The following is a 6,000-nucleotide window of genomic DNA, read 5'->3' on the forward strand; positions in this document are numbered from 1 at the left end:
CAGGGTGCTTCTTTTTAACTACCACATAAGAAGTATTCATTTCTAGGAATGCCCTTGTCTAGATAAGCTCGGAAATGTTTGTTGGACCATGTACAGACCCTTAATACGGGATGAGAAGGATTAAATGAATACTTCACATGACCTAGAAGTTTTTAGATTTTTTTTTAGTACTAGAAAATTCTCTGTTAGGAAAAGATCACAGGTAAACATTAATTCGGCAAATGGGAGTAACGAGAGAAGTGCAGCATTACCCTTTGAAAAAACCTGCAGAACTTACGATTGGGCCTCTATGATGCTAAACCCTTTTCTTTTCTCCTAGCAGCAGTGGCTCCTGACTAACTTACTCGACAGAGATTTTTTTGTGTAAATTGAAATGTGAAATACATATATTGTACTCCCGCACAGGAAGTACAAGGTATGTTAGATACTCCTCAAAGACTAATGTTGCATTCCACTGTTCTAGATTCATGTCCATCACAGGTAGAGGAAATTATCTCACAGATACCGGGTTCCCTTTGAACTTAGGATGGACAGGACACTGGATTGGTGGCTGAGGTAGTCCCAGTAGTGTCACAGCAAGCACAAGATTTAAGGGGGGTAGACCAAGTATTTAAGAATCAATTCCCCGTAGTGCCCAATCCAGCTGTCATTTTAATAAAATCCTCTCCACCTCTACAAACTTTACTGTCACCAACCTCTATTCTGTTTCTTCACTGTTTCCTCTTCATTTTTGCGTTCACAAAGGGGGTACAATACATGGACCCTACTCTCCCAAGGTTTCATTGACAGCCTGAGTATTTTCTCCCAGGCCTTGCATAGCTGCATACTATCCTTTTAGCCCGATAACAGATCAGTATTGATATGAATTTGTTACTGTGTTCTGGTACATTTGTGTCTTCACTGGCGGATACTAATAAAACTTTGGTTTCATCTCTTCCAGACAGGACACAAGGTCTCAAAGGATAAACTGCAGATGTGGAGGACAAGGGTCAAATACTTAGGACGTAATACTGGTACATGATTTGACAGTTCACATGCCGTATTGGTCCTTCAAAGTTCTGCCCGAACCCGGTATGTCTCATCAGCACGAGTTACAAAAAGGGAGCTATCACTGATGACACCAGTATATTACTGCATGTGCCTTGTAATACACAAAGGGTGAAGGATGAGAATACTGGTGAAGGAAAATTTTGTATGGACACTGATGCGCATGATTGTATGGAATATCTGAATCAGACCTTTACTACGAGACCAGACATAAGTGACAGCCCGTTAGTGAACGCAGACCTGATATTTTTTTTTCCCCCTAGACTGACGGTAGTTACCACAGACAGACAAACATGTCACAGGATAAGCTGTTGTAGATGACTGAGGTATTATAGAAGCTGAAACCTTTGGGCAGACCGCATGCAGCACTGGTCGCTGAGCTGGTCTCACTGACCAGGGCATGCGAGAAGATATGTCAGCCAATATATATACCAACTCTAGAGATGTTTTTTCTTTGTTTTTTGAGTGATGCTCATGGTACTCTACATTGCAAACACACAACAATTAAATTGGGAGGCAAATTTGTGTTCCCTACAGGAAAAGGAGGTCTGGAAGGTGAATGGGTATGGTCAGGAGTCCTCAGGACTCTGGAGAGATGTACAAGGTAAGCCAGTGGCCCCCAGGGCGTATCTCCCAAGCTTAGCTGAGGTGGCACATGGTCTGACTCATCTGGGCAAGGAAGGGATGTGCAAATTGGTAAGAGCTTACTGGCGTGTACCAGGGTTCTCTTCTCTTCTCAGGCAAGCAGGAAAGCAATGTCCTGTCTTACTTGCATGAGGAAGAACATTTGGTAAGGTAGTACCAACAGAGCCATCCCATACTTCTCCTGCAGACGGACCTTTTCAGGTAATACAAATCGACTTCGTACAGTTAACACCTTGTAGGAATTTGAAATATGTATTGGTGTGCACTGATGTTGCCTCAAACTGGGTAGAGGCATTTCCTGCCGCCACAAATACTGCTGTGTTTACCGCAAAGAAAATTGTGTAGGAATTTGTGTGTAGATATGGTATTCCTAGGACTAGAAACTAAGTGATAGCTGAAACTGGACTAGTATTCTCATAGACACTGCCACTAGTGTTATGTAGCATCAGACTATGAGACCAGACATAAGTGACATAAGTGACATCAGACTACGAGACCAGACATAAGTGACAGCCCGTTAGTGAACGCAGACCTGATATTTTTTTTTCCCCCAGATCCCCACTTAACGAATCACCCTCTTTGAAATTTTTGTTTTGTGTTTTGTTTTTTGGAAAACAAACTCATGTCATGATCGATCCGCACCATGATCAGAAATACACCAATGAGGTGACAGTACAGTACCTTATCGAGATGAGCCAGCATTTGAGAATTTAGCAAAAGAACTTGAAACTGTTGATTCCTGGTATGCCAACTACTAACTGTCTTGATTGTGAACCAAGAGACTGTGTGATTATTCTTACGCTCAGGTTGCCTAATAGACAGGTGGGAAGGACCGTACCAAGTTTTGTCGACAGCACGATTTCAGTGGAAGTAGCCGAGAGAGAGACTTGGGTCCACGATTCCCATCGCAGGAAAGTCATTAGTCCGGAAGGAACTCGTAAAGGGAGTGAAATCACAGAAATATCACTCGAGAATCTGTTCCGTGAAGACTGAGAGGCGGCACTGTTGAACACTACCTGAGCATACAAATCTTGCTATAAGCAAGATTTGTTTTGTTCTATCTTTTTTTCCCATTGATAAACATTTTTTTCAGTACATTCTATTTTTGTGAGGTTTCATAAGAAGTCGAGTGTGGGACTGGAACTGGTTCTGGAGAGAGGAGAGATGTCTTTATAGGATCCCAGGATAAGCCTATCACTTTGTTTAAAGCCAGAGAAAATCAAAGGTCTAGTAGTTACGGAGTTCGGAGGTAACGTGATAGGTTATTGCCTGAGGAATACTGTATTTTTGTAGTTATTGTGACCCTATAATTGAAGATGAGAGCATCCAGAGATGTCAGTCTAGCAATAAGGTGACAGACATCCCTTGAGTGAGTACCACTCACTAGTGGGTAAGGTCTTAAACCAAACGGAATGTTGGATGTGCTCACAGGTACCTCTAAGACAAAATAATGCAGGATTAGTGCCATATTCTTTAGAGTTAGCTGAGGTACTTGAATTACACGTGGGGGGCGGGTGGGGGGGGCGGTGGACAAGCAATATAATATAACTAGACCCCCTAGTCTTAAGATCCACCAGTACCATAGATAAATCCCTGGTATGTTTAAATCTCACCAATTTCAGGAAACCAGGAAATTGGGAGGTAATCAGGAACAGTCAGACAATGGCCTAGACAATGGCCTATTCACACATAGCAGATAAAGAGCTAATTATGAGTGGCTCTCCCCAAACTCCGAAGGTTTATGTTATCTAGGAAGGATACTACCTGAAATAATAACCCTTGTTCAATGATGAAACAGACCTAGCATACGATCCAGAAATGGAAACAATGTTCAGGGAATGATAGGAATATATATCATTAAATTTTTATATGTCTCTTTCACGACTTGTTTGTGTTTTCTCCCTTTACCCAGTAAAACCTCTATCAAATTCGAACATCAGTGTACAAAGACATAGGTACATGTATGTATGTAACGTTCGTTCAAGTCAGACATCATAGGCTATGGCACTGTCCCAGCATACTCTATAGGTTGAATGTCGTCCCACACCCAACCAGTGGTCCCGTGACTGCCAAGCACATATAGAGTATGTCCCGTCCTCTTCCCTGTCTTCCCCAACTATAGTCAATGTCTGATTTGTGAAATGAATACATACGTGTGTCTAGGTCACCAATTATTGTTTGAAATATTTTTAATTATGTTTAGTGTGACAGTTATGACAGTTATTGTTTACTGTCAAAGGGTGGACTGTCGAAGTCAAAAATATTACATACACACAACATACAAACTCCAAACAGAGAGGTCTCTGTTCGTGCGCATACACGCAGCATGCACAGGATATACGGTAGCATACACATTCACACAGAGTAGCCACAAAGACATATTCAACTCATATTCATACAACACATAGAAAAAAAATCATGTTTAGCACCATTTTGTATTAAATTGTATTTATATAATAGAGTGTAACATCAGATAGATATATATATATATATATATATATATATATATATATATATTATTGGATCGGAACAAGTTAATTGTATCATGCTTAGTGTCAAAATGATCAGGAGAATGTGTGGATTAATTTGATATCTATGGGTAAATTGTAGCACATTGCAACGATTAGTTATGACCAAATGTATGAATACAAAGGACTTCCTGAGACTTGAAACTGGCCTCACAGCATGGCCCTGGGGGCAAACACATGTGTTTGCAACATAGGACAAAAGCCCTCACACTGACCTATGAGCCATCGAGTTCTTGAGAGGTCTGGCCTCTGGACCAATGGAAGAAGATGAAACCCACTGTTGTATACATCCATTATTTTACTGTATAAAAATAGGGACCCAGAAGCGGGCAGCTCTCTGATACATTCTCATTCACTCTCACACACATATACACACACACACACACACACACACACACACACACACACACACACACACACACACACACACACACACACCCTTGTCAGAAGTCTCCTACCTGATGACTGGCTGCCTGAAACCAGTGAAACTAAGCGTATGTATATTGGCTGTAACTGATTCTTATGTAACTGCAACTGCTTCTTGTGTAATTGTAACTCTGTAACCATATATATATATACATAAGTTATACTTAATGATATACTGTACATATGTTATTTTGTATGCATAACCTTTAATATCAAATATATATATCTCTGAGCGTTGGACCTCAGCATACAATGTGTGCAACTGCTTGCTTTCTCTTAAGGGATATAGTGCTGCGATGTTCAGCGCACTTTTATCGTATATGGTTATAAGATGCGCCTTGCGTCCGCAGTATATATTAACGCTGGCATTTAAATGTTTATTAAAAATAATGGAAATTCACAAGCTCTACAGCCTGCACCACCCCAGAGATAGTGTTGAGGTGCGTATCATCTTAGGGAGCGGTAAGTAGGCAAATTTGTACAGAACGATACAAGTATTTACCCTCATCAAACAGTTATTAGAGGATGGGTAAAGTGCTTGTGCACCTGTCTAAGTTTATAAAGTGACTTTTAACCCTGCTGATAAACAAACACGCAGCACCTTTTGCTTACAACAAATAATCCTCTGGCTAATTGCCTATTTGGCAATTGCTTTCTTTTTAAAAAGTTTTGGGGGACAATATATACCGTCCGGTAATTATATAAACTTTATCTAGTTTTATGTGTGCTTCTAATATATTGCATTATTGTTTTATATATGTGTCATTTCAGATTAATTATATTAAAATTGTTTAAATACCAGCGCTCTTGACTCCACGTAGTGGAATTTTTATGTACACTGTAGTTTAGGTGGGGTGAATGGGATCCGGTCTCTAGGTCGACAGTAACTAGGTCGACAGTAACTAGGTCGACCACTATTGGTCGACAGTCACTAGGTCAACAGTGTCTCTAGGTCGACCACTATTGGTAGACAGTAACTAGGTCGACAGGGTCTCTAGGTCGACATGTTCTAGTTTGACAGGTCAAAAGGTCGACATGAGTTTTTCACAATTTTTTTCTTTTTTTGAACTTTTTCATACTTAACGATCTACGCGGACTACGATTGAGAATAGTAACCTGTGCCGAGCGCAGTGGTAGTGGAGCGAGGCACCTTGCCCGAAGCATGGCGATCGAAGTGAGCCATGCGAGGGGACACGGTGCACTAATTGGGATTCCCGGTCACTGTACAGAGAAAATTACACCAAAAAAACATAAAAAACTCATGTCAACCTTTTGACCTGTCAACCTAGACCCTGTCGACCTAGATACCCTGTCAACCTAGTTACTGTTGACCTTCTATACCACACCCGGGTGA

This window comes from Pseudophryne corroboree, chromosome 1 (assembly GCF_028390025.1).
Source record: "Pseudophryne corroboree isolate aPseCor3 chromosome 1, aPseCor3.hap2, whole genome shotgun sequence".
Lineage (NCBI taxonomy): Eukaryota > Metazoa > Chordata > Amphibia > Anura > Myobatrachidae > Pseudophryne > Pseudophryne corroboree.